A 21,856-nucleotide genomic window follows, 5' to 3' on the forward strand; every position below is an offset into this window, starting at 1 on the left:
TTGCTGATTAAAATGACTTGAAAACATGAAATGAAGATTGATTAAAATATTGAAATGAAACAAGCAAACAAGATGAAGATTGAAACAAAGAACAAGTAACAAGTTGATTGAAAAAATGGAAATGAAATAACAAGTTGATTGAAATAAAATAAAACAATAAGAAATTAAAAGCATGAATTGAAAAAACAATACAAGAAAATAAACAAACCAAATGGTTTGGATCCTAAGACAATGGATGAGTTCTCTCTCCTTTGCTTTTTTATTATATACCCCTACTTTTGCCATTTACATATTTGCCCTCATCCATTCTAAACTACACACCTCACCCGTTTCACTTTTGCTTTTGCTTTTCCTTTTTGTTGCCTTCTTAACCAAGATAGATTTAGGGCTAAGTCTTCATAATTTGAAATAAGGGCCTCCATCTTTGGTCTTCTAAATTGAGTCCTTTGACTTTTGACTTTAACTGTTAACTTTTACCATTGACTTTGACCGGTTGACTTGACTTTTTCAACACTTTTCCATAACAACTACTGGTCTTCATAATAAGCGTGATTAAGGCTCCTTTTGGTGCTAAGATGCAGCTTTTATGATAAGTGGTTTAAAATACTCCTTAGCTAGAAAAAGGTAGTAAAAGCTATGAGTTGTCTTTTCATTAAGCATAAGAGGGACTGTAATGCAGCAATATATGGCTAATAAAATGCACATTTGGGAGCTGATCAATAATAGGGTCTTCAATTACATGTAACTAGAGAAAACATTGTTCTTACTTTGTTTCTATACTTAGTTTCCATTATTAGCTTTTTTTTTATTTTTGGGTTTTGACTCCTTTTATTATATTATTTTGGAGTTTTTATTTTATTTCTATTTTTATTTTTCATTTCTTTCCTTTTCTTTTTTTGGATGGAAACTTCTTTTCTTTTTCTTTTCTAAAGCAACTAACTAAATTTTGATTTTCCACATGTCTTTCTCTTTATTTTCTCTTTACTTATCCTATTTCTCAGACTCATTCAAGATGGGTAGGCTTATTTTTTTATTTTTTTGGTTTAAAAGATGGTAAAGGATTTGTGGTTGCGAAAAGGCTAATGAAAGGCTCAGTGGGGTGACTAGCGGATAATTATTTTTAGCTATATCGATATGGATTCTCACTTAGGATATGGTATGGTGATCAAGCAAATGGATGTGTGATTTCTCTACTCATATTATGTCTCCTTTGTATCATCACTCAGATACTCACTCATATGAGGGTTTTAGACTAGATTCTCACAGAATATGTAAAATTAAGTAGTCTAACCTAGGTCTCAAAAAAATATTACCAAGTACACTCATACATGCTCATGCAAGATGTAAATGAAAAAATGGAATGACTATTACCTACATATTAACCTAAGTTTCTAAGAACTACGCTTAATTCTATTGCTACTTGAGATTTCTAGACTAATATCATCATGGAAAAGGAAATAATACCATTATTCTAAGTGCATAGTATAAACTATTTTTATGCTTTTTCTATTTAAACTTTTAATACGACAAATAATACGCAATATACAACCTAATATGTGCTTAAACATTTACATTGTGTTTCTATATCACCCCCAAATAGAATCATGTTTTGTCTCCAAATATGGAATGAAAATAAAGGATAGAGAGTACCATAGAAACGTGCTTGGAAATGGGAGCACCTGTAAAAGAAAGTTAAACGATTCAAATATAAAGTAATAAATTGCAGACGTAACTCTTATATGAGTTCCATCCATTATGGAGATAACACGAAATTTAAAAATTTGATTGGGACATAAGCGGACACTAACAAAAATTGCTTGGTAATAAAAATATTACCACATATAGTTGAGCTAATCAGGCATTATCCTTTGTTTGCTTTTCACTTGTGAAATGAGGCTCCTTTAAGTCTTGACTATCTATGACTACTTTACATGCTTTCATTCTATTTTCATCTACCTTAGCCAACCTATTTAGTGCAATTTGGTCGGACAGGATATATAAGGCTACTAGGTGAGGTTGGAGGCGTCATCCAGGCCAAACCATAACACGTAAAGAATGGACTATAGCACTAGTCGTGCGCATTATATCAACCTTGAACTAGTCGATGAAACGTGCATAGAATTTTGGGAAAGAGAAGGTCATTATACGAGTGACTGTGACTGGCATAAGAAGGTCCTAATGCCTTACTGTCTGTGCTCTAGCAAGACCAGCCACTATGGTTTTGGATATATCATAATACCAACGCCCCTCTGCTAAAGCAAAGATAAGAGGCCAAAACTGTAGTTTAAATCCTTTAATAGTATTTCTATTTAGCCAATTATGTTATTAATAATATAGGTTTATCACTAATTACGTGTTTTTGAGTATTCCAGGCTTCAGAGTTGAATAAATGTCAATTCATTACTAATTAGGAGCTAAAATGAGCTAAAGTGATTGCTAGAGAAGTTCTATGAAGAAAGACCAAGTTTAATGGAGAAAAAGCCCTTAAAAAATCCAAGTCAACACTATTAAGTGAAAGTCAAACCGGATTAGAGAGCTGAAGAAAAGTCAAAAGAACTTCAAAAGGCCATATCTTTGGGCTCAGGCCTCGGATTTGGGCTGCTTTTATATCAAAATGACCGGCTCAAAAAGCTCTTTCTAAAGGTTTTGGCATTGACCCGATCAGAGCAGTATAAATCAGTGAAATCGCATGCTACAGTAACACGACCAGAATTGGAAGTGTTGGATTCAACCAATTAGGTTATGGACTTCATTTATGGGTCAATAACCTAACCTAAAAACCCATACACGATTGTGTATCATTATATAAGAGAATAAAAACAATAAACTCTCTCTCTCCCTTCCATTAGTTATAATAAATTAGGGTTCTCTCTCTCTCTCTCCTTTTTAGTTTTAGTTTATAACTTTAGTTTGTAGCCTCTATTAGAACCTTTTAATAAAAGCTTTAGTTTACTCAATTTAATTACTGCTTCTCTTTCTATTATGTCTTCTTTTCATTATTTTGTTCATGATAATCCCATGAATCAAAGCTAAACTCCCATTAGAGGGAGTTTGAATGAAGCTTTGAGAGGACTTAATTTGTTAGTATAGATTTGTTATTTAGGATTTTAAGTTTAGGTTTTTCTTGACTTAGAGATAAGAAGAGTTTAACCTAAACTAGATAATAGTGAGTTTGCCATGAGAATGGGAACAAGCTTTCTCTCATGCTAATTAGTTTATGACTAGAGATACTATAAAGTAATTAGGGATCATTAAAGGTCTAGTCTTTATATTTTAACATTGTGTGAGAATGTCTAGACTAGGGTTTTCTATACAAATCTATGTTAGCATGTTAAGAAATTTAAAAGTGGATTTCAATCTCTCTCTAGCTTTCTCCATATTTGATTCATCTATATTTAATTAATTTAGTTAATATTAGTATAAGATCATTTGATAGTATTATCTCATAGTATAAATTCACATCCATAATTATTGCTGTCACTATTGTTTCCTTGTGTTTGATTAATTGGATTCTATTTAGTCTTGATAGATTAAGAGTGGAACGATTTCGTACTCTATATATTGCATAAATATATATATATGAGTAGGAAATAAAATAATTGATAACGTAAGAATAAAGTTAGAGAAATCTAGTAGAGTTTTTACGGGTTATCAAATGGTGCCGCTGCCATCTTAAACTCTTTCAGGACAAGAATTCAATTACTTGAATCCAAGGGGAAATCCCCCATTCTCAATCCACCCACCATTTTAATTTTTCATTCCTATTTCTTGCATTTTCATTATTGTTCACTGTTTTAAGCACAGGGGCCCACACCCTCCATTTTGCCTTGTTCATAGCGCACCCGCCCTCCTTTGTGTTTGTGGTTTCACAGTGAAGAACACTACAGCAAAGGTATTTGTAAATTTTGAAATATTCTGAAAATTTACAAGCATAATCCTTAAGGTGTTATTGATTTACTGAAATATTTTCAGATTTGTCCAAGTTATATTACCTAGCAAACTAATACTATCTTTACAATGCTTTATTTCAGCTTCCAAACCGTAAGTTCCGGGAAAAACTAACGAGTAAGGTTACTTAGGCAATTCCAAAAATTCTAAGATTTTTACAGAAGTATCTATCATAAGTCTAGAGTTTTCATTAAAAATTTGAAGAGTTTTTTATTTGTTTTGACCACCTAACTAGTGGATTATTTCCAGTGTCTTTCTGCAGTTTTGCAACACTTAATTTCTGGAACAACAACTGATAAGGAGGGTTTGTTGAACTCCAATTGCTCTAAACGTTTTACAGGAACACACATGATCTGTCAGGATTCTTCAATAAACTTTTGGCAATTTTTGGCTCTGTTTTGATTGATTAACCATTTAGTTGTTTGTATTATGTCCAAAAATTGTCTCACAAACTTTGCAGGGTAGTAGGACTTTCATAATTCTGATTGTTCTGAAAATTTACAAGCTAATTATTGGACTTCTTAGCAAACGACAGTAATAATTTCAAATTTTTTGGAGTGTGTATGCGCTCTAAGTATCCTATTTCTGAAGCACGCCCGCGCTCTAAGTACTGGAAGTCGTGTCAAGCAAGAGCGCGCACGCACCCTTATTAGCCTGATTCCAATTGCGCCCACTCCCATCTGAAGCAAAGCCCGATTTTCACAGGTTAGTTGTAGACTCTCCTTTTGTTCAAATTATTTTATATTTAGTGTTTCCAACTTCTTAAATACACTGAGATTGCGTATACAAGACGCTATTCATTCGCATAGTAAGGAGGCATTCAGGTACTCCTTATTCCACTCCTCGCCTCTTCTATCAAAGGAGTTTCAATTCTAGTATAATCAGGCTTGTTTTTCGTAGACACAATACCACACGCCTATCTAGAATTTCACACACTACACCTGCATCAATGGCTAAAGAACTAGAGATTCCTCTCTCTGATTTTTATAAAGCACTAAACGATGGCTCTAAGTCGTGCATCATTCTTGCAGATCTAGTGGGGGATTTTCAAATTCCTCCAAATATATTTAACTTGTTACCAGTTTTCCATGGTTTAGACCACGAGAAGCCTTATCAATACATAAGTAGGATAGAGCAAGTTCGCACTACATTCCATCATCCTAGCATAAGTCCGAATTAAGTTAAACTTAGGGTGTTTCCATTCACTCTAGCTGACAAGGAAGCGTCTTGGTTAACTGCCCAAACACCTACTTCTGTAAACTCATGGGCCAAACTTGCTCAATTGTTTATGGAACAATTTTAACCACCGTTGAAGACAAATGAAATGCTTTACAAGATTCATTTCTTCCGCTAGAATCATCATGAATCCTTTTCAGAGGCCTGGAATCATTTCACTGATCTTCAAGGGTCTTTCACATCATCATAAGGAGGCTCTAGATATCATGACTGGGGGTAGTTTTCTTAGTAAAAGAGCCTTGGAGGCTTATAAATTCTTAGAAGATAAATCTAAGAGAAATAACAATTGGGGAGGTAAAGACTCTTCCCGCTCCACTCCTTTTTCTTTTGAGGTTACACCTAATCCCGAGCTTAAAACTCTTATCGATGCCCTCACTAAAAAGGTAGATGCCCTATCTGTTCAACAACAACCTACTCCAGTCATGAACATTAACTCTACTCGTAATGTCTGTTTTAGTCTTGAGCATTCCGACTTCTATTATCCTCTTGTCTATGCACAACCACCACCACAACCATCAAACTTCAACCAGTTAACTCAACCTCAAGGACAAGGAAACTTAGGTGACTAGAATAGAGGTTTAGTACCCATGACCCAGAACTATCAACATCAAGACATGAACGCTCAACAAGCCTTAATTCCAGTTCAACCATCTACAGACGAAGTTGTAGTAACCTTGTTGGAAAAACAAATCAAATTATGCAACAAAACTCCAACTTGATGAAAGATCAGCATGATCAAAACTCTAATATGATGAAACAAATTATGCAAATGATGCAGTTTTTGTGCGTAAAGGTTATTGACATATCTCCTAACTAAAATAATAACCAAATAGGCGTGTTTCCAGGTCAAGCAGTGCCTAATCCTAAGTTAACAAACATCGTCTTCGAAATAAACAGTATTCAATGCAATGGTAATATAACCCCAGGGAACCTACAGGTAGTCCTATCCTTCATTTTGGGAGAGTAGTTGATAACAAAGTAACTACGCCTAAAGATCACCCGTAGATAGAAGTTGAAAATGAAACCATACAACATACTGCCATAGAAACTGAAGACCCTACAACTGTAGAAGTTCCAGTCCCACCACAACCAAAAAGAAAACCCTTACAAGACCCCATAATAGAAATTGATGATCCTACACCTGTAGAGGTTCCAACTTGGACACCTAGATGGAAAATGGCTAATAAAGCAAAGACTAATAATAATTTTGACCCTTATGCTAAATATAGAGATAAACCACTGTATCCCCAGAGAGTAATTGTGTCTAAAAAGGATGAGAATTTTGATGAGATTAGGGAAGTGTTTAAAAATCGGACAATAAACCTACCTTTTCTCAATGCTATAAAACGTCTACCTGGACACGCTAAGTTTCTAAAAGAGTTGTGCACCAAGAAGAGGAAACCCAACATACCCCATGAAGCCTTCTTAACTGAACAATATCCATCTTTATCTAAACATAACGAAATTGTTAAGTACAAGGACCCTGGTCATCCTACTGTACAATGCACCTTAGGTGATACCTTCATAACGACTGCTTTATTAGACCTGGGGGCGAGTGTTAACTTACTCTCTTTTTATTTATATAAACAACTAGGTCTAACAAAACTTCAACCAACCAAAATGACTTTGCAGTTAGCCGATCGTTCTATTAAGTATCCCAAAGGCGTAGTTGAAAACATTCTCGTTAAAGTTCAGGATTTTTACTACCCCGTTGACTTCGTTATTCTCGACACAGAAGCTGCTCATGATTCTATTCCCATCATCTTAGGGCTTCCTTTCTTGGCAACCGCCAATGCCTAAATCAAATGCCGAGATGGCTCAATGACTCTTTCTTTTGGGAATTTTTCTGTGGAAGTTAACATGTTTAGACATAAGCAGAGACAACTTAGTTTGCCTGTAGAAGGAGAAGTGAAGTCCATTGACAGTTTTGTATCTCACATTAGTGTGACCGATGCTTTCTGTAAGAACCCAATTATTTTTCCATTATTTCATAACAATATTTAGCATTTCGGAATTTGATATTTACTTCTTGGTTAACGGGCCAGTAAATGTGGGCTTGATTTTTTGATAGAAAGAGAAAGGAGGGAAAATTAGTATTTTGAATTTTGAATTTTTGTATAGATTTTTATTATTTGGAAAGTTTTCAAAAGATATTAATATAAGGTATGTAATAAATAGAGAACTTTTAATAGAAACTAATATTCTATAATTAGGAATATAGATAGTTAGTAAAATAGAAAGTTTCTAAAATGTTAAGCAGAATATAAATTCTTTAGAATGGGATGGTTTATCATAATTTAGTATTTTTAAGAAAAATAAGTTTTTGCTTAGAACTAGACAAGTTAACTAAAAGAAAGAACGGAGACACGGATCGTGCATCTTTTAGCTAGCTTGGGATTGAATTTTCTCGCTTAAATTTTCTATATATTCTGTTTCGACGATACGAGAGGTGAGTAGTTTAGTTTTTTTTATTTCACGTCTATACAATGATAACTTTACTGTCGAAGTTTTCCGCTCTGTTTTTGTTCTATTTTTCCTCTGTCGTTATTTTTCTCATCTTGTCGAATTGCTAAACTGTTAAAGGTTAGCATATATTGTTTCATTGAACTGCGAAACTCAAGTGAATTGTTGAACCTTATGGGCTGTTAATGGCGGCGCGAGCCCAAGAATCGTCCTGTTTTTTTTGTTTGAACTCTTTTGCTGTGGTTTGAACTTTTATTGTTGTGGTATGGTTGAATGATGTTTGGTTATTGTTATAAAGTGTTATATATGTGAATTGATGTTTGGATGGGGGTTGTTGAAGGTTGGAGGCGTTAATGGCGTCGAGACAGTTTTGTGAGGAGTGAGGAGTTTGGGTTTTTGTTCATACCCAAAGGTTTGGTTTTGATAGAGATCAAAACCGAACCGATTGGTGGTGGTCGGTGGTTAGCAGAGGTGTTGTTGAAGCTCCCAAGACTCGTTAATGGCGGCGCAATCGAGTTTTAGAGCAGCGAGGGTTTTGAGTTTTGATTGTATAAGAAGTTTGGGTTTTTCATGAGAGTTAAAACCGAATGGTTTGGAGTGTTGGCGAGTGGAGGTTTGTGGTGGTTGATCGGTGGATGTGGTGAAGAAGAAGAAGGAGGTGGTGGCGATACTGTTCCTATCTTAGTTGGGCCTTAGTTGGGCTTTGGGCCAAAGTTTTTAGTTTTTTGTTTCTTTAGGCCGAACCAATTAGTTGTTTTGGGCCAGTTTCTTTTCTTTTGTTTTTGGGCCGAACCAATTAGTTGTTTTGGGCCAGTTTCTATTCTTTTTGTGTTAGGCCGAAACCTATTAGTAGTTCTTGGGCTGATTTTATGTTTTTATGTGGGCTGGTCCATATGACTTAAAATAGGTCAAGGTGAGTCTTTAGTTGTTTAGACTTTTGGGCCTTGGTTTTGGGGCTTTGTTTTGTTTAATTAGGTTAGGACCATGGGTTGAACTATTTAAAACATATGGGTTTGTGTCAGGACCTATTTGGATGAACACCAGTTTGGGACTATTGGGCTTAACCTGTTGACCAGTCAGCCCTTTGACTATTGACCATTGACTATTTATTGTATTACATTTTTATATATTAAATTGTATGGACTAATCAAATGGTAGAATATTGTGGAAGCCTATATAAACTGCTTTGTCATTATCTAAGAAATATTTGACGTTGATATTGTGCAATTTTTGACACGTGACGAGATTGAAATTTTAAGAGACATGATATTCCTAAAATGCTATAAAAATGTTATGCGGTGTGTTTGGAGCAATTGTGACATTATGTGGTATGCTAAAATTTGTTGTTCTGTTAAATAAGATGATATGTTAGGATATCTATTAAATGTGATATTTTTGAGAAATAAATGTAAACGTTCCATCATTATATATGTGAGATGCTACTATGAGGTAGTATAATATTTGTGGATATTTCCCAAGGGATTGTGGCTTAGTGCAATAATTTATTTGGCACGTGAAAGAATGAAAGTTGTTATGAGATGTATTGAGATATTTCTAAATATTATGGCTTAGGGCAATAATGTATTTGGCATGTACGTGATAAAGTGAAATGGATATGAGATATAAATGTATGTTACCTGAATAAATTACGTAACAAAAATCCTAGAACCTAGCTACCACAACTCATGTGATATTATTGGCTCTTGTATAGGGTGTATGAGATGTTGATTGACCCATGTGTAGGGCAATCGTAGCCGAATAGTGGCTTGATTATCTCGTTCACAAAATTAGAACGAGACACGCGATATTTTATGCCGAATAGTGGTAGTACCCACATAATGACGTTCGTGTGGGTGTTATTTGTTATGTGATATCCCGCTTAAGGTAACTACGCACGTAGTGGTTCATTATGTGAGGGGAGGCATGTGGATGTACATGTTCCGCGTTGGGAAGCGATTGTGGTACCCAGGGAAACTAGGTAACTCTAAACAATAATTGTGATGATATATCAAAGTGTACGTTAAATCTATAATAAATGATTTATTGTAAGTTATGTTGCATTCACAATGGTTTTGCAGAAGGGTGGGTTGAATTGATTCTTTATGCAGATGTGACCCACTCTGTGATTAGGCTTACACCAGTGTAAGTATAGAGTAAGTTTTAGTTTTGTTAGTTTATTATTAGATGCAGTGGTTTTAGTGCGGTTTGAAGCTAAGGCGCCTTAGGGGAGGAACTAAATGCCTTATTATTATTGAATTAGAAGCTAAGGTGCCTCAGTGGAGGAACTACCTGCCTTAATTATTGTAATTAAGAATGATGTATTAGTCGTTGGAAGTTAAGGCGTCTCGATAGAGGAACTAACTATCTCATTTATTGTGTATATATATGTATAAGTATATTTTGTATTTTAGGGCTACTCATACCAACATTGTCTATAATACTGACCCGATTTGCATGTCTGCTTATCGGGTGTGTTCATAAAATGAACCCAGTTGATAAGTCTTGATAGGATTAGCGTTGAAGAAGGGTGATTGCTGCTTGTGGTTCGCGTTAGCGTTTCATTACCGGATATGTTTTGTTTTCCCTTGAAGTGCAATAGATTTTCAATTGAGACAATGTTGTTTTGTATTTTCAGTTGTAATTATAATTAAAGATTTGTTGAAAGGAAATTTGTAATTTAATCATATTTGTGAGTTTTTGGTAATGAAGAGGAATTTTGTTTATTTAAAAATTTTATTGGTTTCAAATTATTAGAATAATTAAATAGATGATGGGTTTTTGGAAGTGGAGAGTGCATCACATCTCAAAAATCGAAGAGTTGGGAACAAATATTATTTTTCCAATTTTGTCGAAATTCAGGGTGTGACACTTTCGTCCCCAAACTAGTAGATACCCCTCTTATGGAAGAAGACAAAGATCACAATTTTGACCCCTTGGACGAGATTGATGACTTTTTCAAAGATGAAGATGAATACCATAAATATGTGGATGTGACCAAGCTAGATGAGGAATTCTATAGGTTTTTAAGAGCCTGTGATGATCCACCCTATCAAAAACTACCTAGAGCACGACCCGACCACCATCCACCTGAGCTAATCCCTCATAAAATCCAATCATTCTTCCCACCCTTTTCTTCTAACACTTATTCACATTCCAAGTATTTTCCACAACCATTCATTTTCTCACGATCATTCACTTGGACACCCTCTCATTAAGCTAAGTTGTTGCATCGTAGAAAGTCTTAGTGTTTGATTCTGTTTGATGGTGCATTCCATGTTAACTATTTATGGAAAGATCCACAATTATTTAGATTATTGATATATGGTAAACTGCATATTAATACATATATATCACATTAAGTCTAGGGAATCTGACTTTAAAAGACCTATATAATTTTTTGTAACATACCACATTTCTAGAGTATAGGCCACAAAATTTTTCAATCATAAAAAGAGTTTCCAAATTTTGTTTGGGGGTGGCGTATTTTGGTATTTCATTTCAAAATGTTTTGCCACCCTTTGTCTGTCATGTTTACTCCAATTTAGTTAGTACGTAACAGTTTAATTGTGCTTCATGTTATCATATCATCTTTACAATATTTCTGTTATAGGTACTGCCAATTTTTGCCACGTTTCTATGGCAAATTCTTTCCTTATCTCTTTACACTTTGAGGACAAAGCGTTCGATTGTTTGGGGGGTGGGATATAAACATTTGCAAATATGAGGCACTTTTATGATGTAAATTATCCACTTTTCTTTATAAAATAGTAAAAATCAAAAATATTATTTATACTAGGCACTTAGTGATAATGGTATTGTTCCCTTCTCCATTATGATATTAGTCTAGAAATCTCACGTAGTACTTAAATTAGGATTTAATTTTTGAAACTTAGATTAATATATAGGTAATAGTCATTACATCTTTTCATGAACATCTTGCATGAGCATCTTTGATTGTACTTGGTAGTATTTTTCTGAGACCTAGGTTATAGTACTTAATACATATCTTGTGAGCATCTAGCCTAAAAGCCTCATAAGAGTGAAATATCTGAGTGATGACACAAGGGAGAAGTAAATTCCGAGTAGAGAAATCACACATTCACTTGTTTGATCACCATACCATATCCTAAGTGAGAATTTAGGCCCTCTTTGGATCGATATAGCCAGAAATTTACAACTATATGAAATTTATTATCCGCTAGTCACCCCCATTGAGCCTTTCATTTGCCTTTTCACAAACCACAAATCCTTTACCCAATAAAACAAAAAAATAATAAAAAATAATAAAAAATAAGCCTCTATCTATCTAGATAAGTCTGAGAAATAGGATGAGTGGAGAAAAGACAAGAGAAAAACCTGTTTAAACTAAAATTAGTTAGTTGCTTCAGAAAAGAAAAAGAAAAGAAAGTTTCTATCCAAAGAAAATAAAAGAAAAGAAAAATAAAATAAAAACATCAAAAATAGAATAAAATGAGTCAAAAAGCCAAAATAAAAAGGCTAAGGATGGAAACAAAGTGTAGAAGCAAAATAAGAACGAGGTTTGCTCTAGTTACATAATATGAAGACCCTATTTTCTCACACTTGTCCTTTTGAATATCCATTTCCTTCTTTCTTAAACCATCACCTAATCCCCGTAACACCTAATAAAGACCTCTAGCTCAATTAGGAATAGGTTGGTGTGAAAGTAAGTGGTAGATGTGTTTGATCAACCTTGGCTTTCTTGGATTGTCATTGAGATTGTGAGGAAACGTGTGCCCACTACACACTGGAGTTAGCAAACTTGAGTGGAAAAATCAGATTGTTATGTGTTTTGACACATTCCTTGTGAGAACCTACTTAGGCACGCTATCAAAAAGTTTTAGAAACGGACCTGCCATTGCATTCCATATCATAGTTCATTGTATAGTTGTTTATCTTAAGATGATTTGATTATTATGCATGTATTAGTTTTAGTTTTAAAATGATCATCCTTGTTTAAATACTAGAAAGATGTATAGATTTTGAGATAAATTAGGAAACAATTACTTTTATTTCTTAGTCGTTGTAGTATAAATGAAATTTATGAGTACATTCTGTAGAAAACTCTCACGAGGCTATAACTCGTCCACTCAGGAATTCCTAGTGGTTTAAGGCCTTATTGCATATGGTCAATGCAGTCGCACTCAGCGAAATGAGACTAGTTAAAAATACATTTTTGGCCACTTATTTTAATTTCACATATTTTTTTGAGGACAAGCAAAATGCTATTTGGGGGTGGTTTGATAAGAGGCAAAAGTTGTAGTTTAAACCCTTTAATAGTATTTCTATTTAGCCAATTATGTTATTAATAATATAGGTTTATCACTAATTACATGTTTTTTAGTATTACAGGCTTCAAAGTTGAATAAATATCAATTTGTTACTAATTAGGCGTTAAAAGGAGCTAAAGTGATTGCTAGAGAAGTTCCATGAAGAAAGCCCGAGTTTAATGCAGAAAAATCCCTTAAAAAGCCCAGGTCAACACTGTTAAGTGGAAGTCAAACCGGATTAAGAGCTGAAGAAAAGTCAACATAACTTCAAAAAGACATATCTTTGGACTTAAGCCTCAGATTTGGGCCCATTTTATATTAAAATGACCGGCTGAGAAAGCTCTTTCCAATGGTCTTAGCCTTGACTCAATCAGAGTAGTATAACTTAATGAAAATGCGCGCTACAATAACATGACAAGAATTGGAAGTCTTGGATTCAACCAATTGGGTTATGGACTTCATTTATGGGTCCATAACCTAACCTAAAAATCTATGCACGATTTTGTATCATTATATAAGAGAATAAAAACCCTAAACTCTCTATCTCCCTTCCATTAGTTAGAATAAATTAGGATTTTCTCTCTCTCTCTCTCCTTTTTAGTTTTAGTTTATGAGTTTAGTTTGTAACCTCCATTAGAACCTTTAAATAAAACCTTTAGTTTACTCAATTTAATTACTAGTTTTCTTTCTATTATGTATTCTTTTCATTATTTTCCCTTCCATAATTATTGCTCTCACCATTGTTTCCTTGTATTTGATTAATTAGATTCTATTTAGTCTTGATAGATTAAGAGTGGAACAATTCCGTACTCTATATATGTGTGTGTGTGTGTGTGTGTGTGTGTGTGTGTGTGAGAGAGAGAGAGAGAGAGAGAGGAAATAAAATAATTGATAACGTAAGAATAACGTTAGAGAAATCTAGTAGAGTTTTTACGGGTTATCAGTCATCTAACGTCACTATGAGTCTATCTTGCTTCTCCATGGGAGTGTGTAAAGAATTAAACATGCTCATAAAAATATTTAGTAAGGGACGTAGCAGAATAAGTTTGATCAGGTCTTACCAGTAGGGTGTATCAATCGTGCCCCATTACCATATCATCAAAGTATGCACCGTACTTATCATTGAGAAATAGGTCCTCAAAAAATTGTTCCATTATAATTTTTGGAGTAGACATAGTAAACAAGTAATGCACTTAAGTACTGGAAGTGTTAGAAGAAGAACCTGGAAATCCGAGCCTGGAAACTTGCGGTGAGGGCGCCCGCGCTTGAAATATACCTTCAGGAGGCGCGGTGCGCGATTAAGAATGTTGATACCAAATTTATATGAGCGTGGTGCGCGCTCTGAGATGTAGCGATGTGCTTAGAGAATTTAGGTATGGAAGATCATGCTTAGAGATTGTTTTTATAGTGTTTGGTTGCTAAGTCTAAGGTCGGATGGTTGCTAAAATAAAAAGATGTGAAAAAACATATTTTTAGAATAGTTTCCTACACATGAATTCTATTTCAGTTTTTGGAATATCTATATATGATTAGCTTATGAAATTCCCTGAAATTTTGATATTCCACGAAATTTAAGGTTCCTAATTACATTATGGATCCCAATTGATAAAAACAAGGCCCATGGGTTGCATAAAATGGGTTTTCTCTATTAGATTAGCTTATGAAATTCCACGAAACTTTGAAATTCCTCGAAATATCAAGTACCAAATTGCATTGTAGATCCCAATTAATTTAAACAAGGCCCAAGGGTTCATATATTTTGGCCCAAAACTTATAAAAATGTGATTTAGGCATGCAATTTCATACGTGCACATACATTGTGCTAAATTAAAATATATCACCCCAAATAATTTGAGGGGGTTCATGCAATAGTTCATTAAAATACCTAAACATGCTGAATTGCAACAGAAAAAATTAAATGGTGAAGAATATGTGATTAATCATGCATTAAATTTAACAATACGTAAATAGTAGAGCAATCACATAAACAAAATATATTTACTATTTAACTATAGAATGCAATAAACAAATAATTAAACTAAGGTACTGAAATTAAATAGTTATTACAAAACAAAAATAAATCTAAATCAATTCCATAACAACAAATCTAAAAGAAATAATCTATCCTTGAGAAGAAGATCATCCAGAACCATCAGAAGGACGACAACGACGACGTTCACGTCTATAGTCAAAAGAAGAAGGCTAACCTCCTGGCTGGGGCAAACGTCTCAAGACCTCAACCTGAAAAGTTGCCTGCGTCTGTTCCATATTCTCTATAGTATTAAGCATGTCAGCGTGGTTGTCAGCTATGGCTTGAATGTTCTGCTCTAAGGTTTGGTGATGACATTGAATGGAACCCTGGCACTTCTGTATCGATTCACAAAGCGTAGATAGGGTTTCTTGCTGATCATAATGCGTACGCATCCCGCTATGGAGTAGTGAAAAATGTGCAAAATTAGAATAAGCACGATCCATAGCATTGTCAGCAAAACAAACAGGATATTCATCATCTTCCTCATCCTAATCTCTACCATCAGCCCTCTCTTCAGGCAGTGTCCAATGCCTTTGAACACAATCACTGATAACCCGTAAAAACAATAGAATCCTAAATATTAATGTTAACTACACTAATACGTAATCCTACCGTTCTTACGTTTAAATCAATTTTTCTTACTCTCAAAACATAATCATGCAATATAATGAGTAAGGATTCATTCCACTCTTAACTGTCTAGACTTAAATTGAATTCAACTAATCAAACCAAAAGGAACAATGGTAAGAGTAATGATTTGATGTGAAATTTCTATACTACCATTCTCAGCACAAGAACAATAATAAGAACATGTCATTATGGAATAAGTAATTAACTTTATAAATCTAATAGAACAATAAGAACAAGATATGATTGAATGAATAACAACTATTTTATTTATCTAATGAATGATATTCAATGATTTAAATAACTAATCTAAAACAAAGAATGAAACTAATTAATGGAATGAAAACTAAGTAATTAACTAATCTAGATCTATCTTTTTCTAACCCTAAACTCCATTAACATTAGCTTCCTAACCTAACTACCTTAACAAAGAGTCAAGCTTTTGTCTTTATACTTCCAGATCCAAAAATCGTGCATGGGCTTGGAGCCATGTTTTGGGCGGAAAATCGGGCCCAAAACCCAATTTCTTTAGTCCAAAATGGGCTCTTCAGCTGCAGTTGGCTTTGATAGATGTTTCATCCACTTATGCTCCTCTGATTGGGCCAAGGCTTGAACCATTGGAAAGATCTTTCCGAGCCGGTCGTTTTGTCATAAGATACTCCCAATTCCGAGGTCTGAGTCCAAAGATACGGCCTTCGGAAGTTCTGCTGACTTTGTGTGTTGTTTCTGCCCGCGTTGACTTTGACTTTTCAGCTTTTGACCAGGCTTTACAAAGGCTTTGTCTCCTTGAATCTTGGCCTTTATTCACAGAACTCCTTAGCAACCGACCTTTTCTCCTTTATCTCGCTAAAGTGGCACATTTCTGCATATAATGAACTTTGAAGCCTGAAATGCATAAAAACACGTAATCAGTATTAACTCTTAATTATTACTCACATAATTGGTCTAAAAGTATGATGGTTAAGGGGTTAAAACTACAGTTTTGGGCTCTTATCAAACCACCCCAAACAGCATTTTGCTTGTCCTCAAGCAAAGATATGAAATTAGAATAAGTGACCAAAAATGGAGTTCTATCTACTCTCGTTTCGCTGAGTGCGATTGTATTGACCATATGCAACAAGGCCTTAAACCACTAGGAATTCTCTAGTGGACGAGTTATAGCCTCGTGAGAGTTTTCCAGTGAAGGTACTCACAAACTTCATCTATACTACAACGACTAAGAAATAAAACTATTGTTTCCTTATTTATGTCTCAATTATCTATACATCTCACTAGCAATGAATACAGAATAATCATGTCGAAACCTAAGCTAATATATGCATAATAATCAATCATCTACGAATAAACATATATACAATGAGTAATGCTATGAAATGCAGTAACAGGTCCATTTCTGAAACTTTGGAATAGCGTCCTTAAGTAGGTTCTCACATAAAAGTCAAGACAAAAATCACTCTGATTTTTCCACTCAAGTTTTGCTACTCCGGTGTGCAGTGGGCATACTTTACCTTACAATCTCAATGACACACAAGGAAGTCGAAGTTGATCAAACACATCTGCCACTTACTATCCCACTAACTTATTCCTAATTGAGCTAGAGGTCTTTATTAGGTGTTGCGGGGATTAGGAGATGGTTTAAGAATGAAGGAAACGGATATTCAAAAAGACAAGTCTGAGATAATAGGGTCTTCATATTACGTAACTAGAGAAAACCTTGTTCTTTTGCTTCTACACTTTGTTTCCATCCTTAGCCTTTTTCTTTTGGCTTTTTGACTCCTTTTATTCTATTTTTGGAGTTTTTATTTTATTTCTATTTTTCTTTTTCTTTTCTTTTTCTTTTCTGAAGCAACTAACTAATTTCTGTTTACACAGGTTTTTCTCTTCTCTTTTCTTCACTCATCCTATTCTCATACTTATTCTAAAATGGGTAGGTTGATTTTTATTTTTATTTTTTTATTTTGTTTTGTTTTTGTAACAGGGTAAAGGAATTGTTGTTTATGGAAGGGCTAATGAAAGGCTCAGTGGGGCGACTAGCGGAAAATATACTTAGGTCAGAATTTCTAGCTATATCGATCCAAAAAGGGCCTAAATATTCTCTTAGGACATGGTATAGTAGTCAAGCAAGTGGACGTGTGATTTCTCAATTCGGAATATACTTCTCCCTTGTGTCATTTCTCAAATGTTTCACTCATATAAGGCTTTAGGCTATATTCTCACAGGATTTGTAGAATAAGTACTCTAGCCTAGATTTGAAACTTCTTGCCAAACAATCATAGATACTCATGTAATATATTTATAGATAGATGCAAAGATTATTACCTACATATTAACCTAAGTTTCTAAAAACTATTCTAATGCAAAAGCTATGTGAGACTTCTAGATTATTAAGAGCATAGAGAAAGAAACAATACCAATATTCCTAAGTGTATAGCATAAACTTTTTATTTTTATTTTTATTTTTATTATTTTTAAGACAAATAATAATGTCGTAATATACAACCTAATATGTGCTTAACATTTACATCGTGTTTCTATACCACCCCCAAACAATTTGGGAGAAGGGGGGGTTCATGAAACAATTCAATAGCACAATTAAATTATGTAACTAACTAATTTTTATAATTTTTAACATTTTATAAATAAAAGTCGTAATTTACATCCTAAAAGTGTCTAATTTTTGCAAATGTTTCTATCCCACCCCAAACAATCGAACGCTTTGTCCTCAAAGTGTAAAGAGATTAGGAAAAATTTACCATAGAAATGTGGCAAAATTGGCGGCGCACTGTAACAGAAATATTGTAAAGATGATATGATAATATGAAGCACAATTAAACTAGTGCGTACTAACTAACACAAACTCTCTTTGGAGTAAACATGACAGGGCTTAGGGTGACAACAAGATTTGAAATGAATACCAAAATCGCCACCCCCAAACAAAATTGGAAAACTCTTTTAAGTTTGAAAATTTTTGGTTGGCCTATACCTCGAAAGTTGGTATTGTGCGAAAACTTGGGTCTTTTAAAGTCAGATTCCTAGACTTACTAATATATGTTTATGTTTTTATTTTATTTAGTTTTTATATGTTTGATTTTTAGAAAAACAAAACAAAATTACGATAAAGAAATAAAAATGAAACTCACTCCATAGAGAAGCACTACTCAATCCACGAGAAAAAGTGCAAGAGATAAATGTGTGAGTCATATGAAAGGTAGACTAAGAATCCGACACTTACAACCACTCACTCCAAAAGGAGGGTCTGGTTGCCTTAATGGTGCACTCCCATAACATAAGATTGGAATGGAGTACACCGAAGAATAAAATGAGTCTTTTATAGTCAGATACTCGAGAATTTATCTAATATATATGTATTAAAATGCAGTTTAACATATATCAACAATCAAAAAAGTTGTGGGTCTTTTCACAAATAATTAACATGGAATGCACCATCAAACATAATTAAGCACCAAGATTTCCTATGACGTAGCTTAGTGGAATGAGAGCAAAGCCTTATAGATCTAAAACCTAATCGAGCATACAGTTTCTTCTTTGTCCTCCTATGAAGGGGATGCCAAGTAAATGAACGTCAGAAAATTGATGGTTGTGGAAGATACGTAGGATGTGGATAATTTTGAGAAGGAAAAAATGGAAAAATGAAAAAGTGTCGGTGGCTTGTCCTTGGGTGTTACTTCTTCACCAGTTGGTTTTAGATAGTTATGAAGCATAGGAGAAACACCAAGGTCAAGTACAAACTCAATGGTTCTTTGAAAAGGTAGAGGCTTAGGAACATTAAGTGATAGAAGGTGAATGAGTGACATGAGGATGTGAGGTGGGTGAATGGTGTTCAACTAGTGTTCTTAGGTCTATATCATCGAGGCCTTGAGATATGCAAGACATTCCTCAATAGGTGGGTAAGAAGAATCACTAGGATAGAGGGCTTAAAAATTCTTCTTCCGTCATGGCGTCAAAGAGATGAATGGATGTCAATAGGAGAGAACTTCCTTGGGCGGACAAAGAAGGGTTGCAAAAGAGTCAAAGGAAATCCTCCTTGATGTTATCTACGTCTAGGGAGTAGAAATTGTGATCCTTGTCTTCTTCCATAAGAGGGGTATCTACTAGTGTGGGGACTAAAGTGTCAGCCGCACTAATGTGAGGTACAAAACTCTCAATGCACTTCACTTCCCGTTCTACAGGCAAACCTAGTTGTCACTATTTTTGTCTAAACATGTTAACTTCTATAGAAAGATTTCCAAAAGAAAGAGTCATTGAGCCATCCCGACAATTGATTTGGGCATTGGCGGTTGCCAAGAAAGGACGCCCTAAGATGATGGGAATGGAATCATGAGCAACTTCTGTGTCAAGAATAACAAAGTCAGCTGGATAGTAAAAATCCTGAACTTTAACGAGAATATTTTCAACTACACCCTTGGGATACTTAATAGAACGATCGGCTAACTGCAAAGTCATTTTGGTTGGTTGAAGTTTTGTTAGACCTAGTTGTTTATATAAATAAAAAGGGAGTAAGTTAACACTTTCGCCCCGTGTCTAATAAAGCAGTTGTTATGAAGGTATCACCTAAGGTGTATTGTAAAGTAGGACGACCAGGGTCCTTGTACTTAACAATTACGTTATGTTCAGATAAAGAGGGATATTGTTCAGTTAAGAATGCTTCGTGGGGTATGTTGGTTTTTCTCTTCTTGGTGCACAACTCTTTTAGAAACTTAGCATGTCCAGGTAGACTTTTTATAGCTTCTAGAAAAGGTAGGTTTATAGTCAAATTTTTAAACACTTCCCTAATCTCATCAAAATTCTCGTCCTTTTTAAACACAACTAGTCTTTAGGGATATGGTGCTTTATCGCTATTTTTAACATAAGGAATAAAAGTATTATTAGTCTTTGCTTTATCTCTATCCGTTTTCCATCTAGGTATCCATATTGGAACCTCTACAGGTGTAGGGTCTTCACTTTCTATTATTGGGTCTTGTAATGTTTTCCCTTTTGGTTGTGGTTTAACTGGTACTTCTACAGTTGTAGGGTCTTCAGTTTCTATTATAGTATTTGGTATGGTATCATTTTTAGTTTGCGGGTAATCTTTAGGCATAGTCACTTGGTTATCAACTACTGCCTACGAGCGAAGGGTAGTGGACTGCACCATAGTCCCCCTTGGTTTTATATTACCATTACAAGAAAATACTATTTATTTCAAAGGCGGTGTTTGTTGACTTAGGATTAGGCACTGCTTGACTTGGAAACACGCCGGTTTGGTTATTATTTTGGTTAGAAGACATGTCAATAACCTTTTGGCACAAAGACTGCATTATTTGCATCGTTTGTTTCATCATATTAGAGTTTTGATCATGCTGATCTTTCATCAAGGTCACTACTACTTTGTCTGTAGATGGTTGTATTGGAATTAAAGCTTGTTGAGCGTTCATGTCTAGATGTTGATAGTTTTGGGTTATGGGTACTAAACCTCTATTATGGTCACCTAAGTTCCCTTGTCCTTGATGTTGAGTTAACTGGTTGAAGTGTGATGGTTGTGGTGGTGTTTGTGCATAGACAAGAGGACAATAGAAGTCGGAATGCTCAAGATTACAACAAACATTACAACAAGTAGAGTTAATGTTCATGACTGGAGTGGGTTGTTGTTGAACAGAGATGGCATCTACCTTTTTAGTGAGGGCATTGATAAGACTTTTAAGCTCAGTATCATATTTAACCTCAAGAGAAGAAGGAGAGGAGCGAGAGGAATCGTTACCTCCCCAACTGTTGTTCTTCTTAGATTGATCTTCTAAGAATTTATAAGCCTCCAAGGCTCCTTTACTAAGAAAACTACCCCCAGTCATGATGTCAAGGACTTCTTTATGGTGGTGTAGAAGTCCTTTGAAAAAGGCACGAACTAACGTGTCTTTCGCTAGGTTATAATGTGGACACTCTATAAAGAGATCGGTGAAATGATTCCAAGCCTCTGAAAATGATTCATGAGGATTTTGTCGAAAGAAATGAATCTTGGAAAGCATCTCATCCGTCTTTAGGGGTGGTTAAAAATGTTCCATAAACAAATTTGAACAAGTTTAGCCCACATCCACGAGAATTAGGCGCCTTGGGCAGCTTAACCAAGACGCGCCTTTATCGGCTAAGGTGAAAGGGAATACCCTCAGTTTAATTTATTCCGCACCAACCGTAGGATGGTGGAATGTTGTTAGGACTTGTTCAATCCTACGCATGTGCTGATAAGGTTTTTCATGGTCTAAACCATGAAAAA

This window comes from Coptis chinensis, chromosome 6 (genome assembly GCF_015680905.1).
Source record: "Coptis chinensis isolate HL-2020 chromosome 6, ASM1568090v1, whole genome shotgun sequence".
Lineage (NCBI taxonomy): Eukaryota > Viridiplantae > Streptophyta > Magnoliopsida > Ranunculales > Ranunculaceae > Coptis > Coptis chinensis.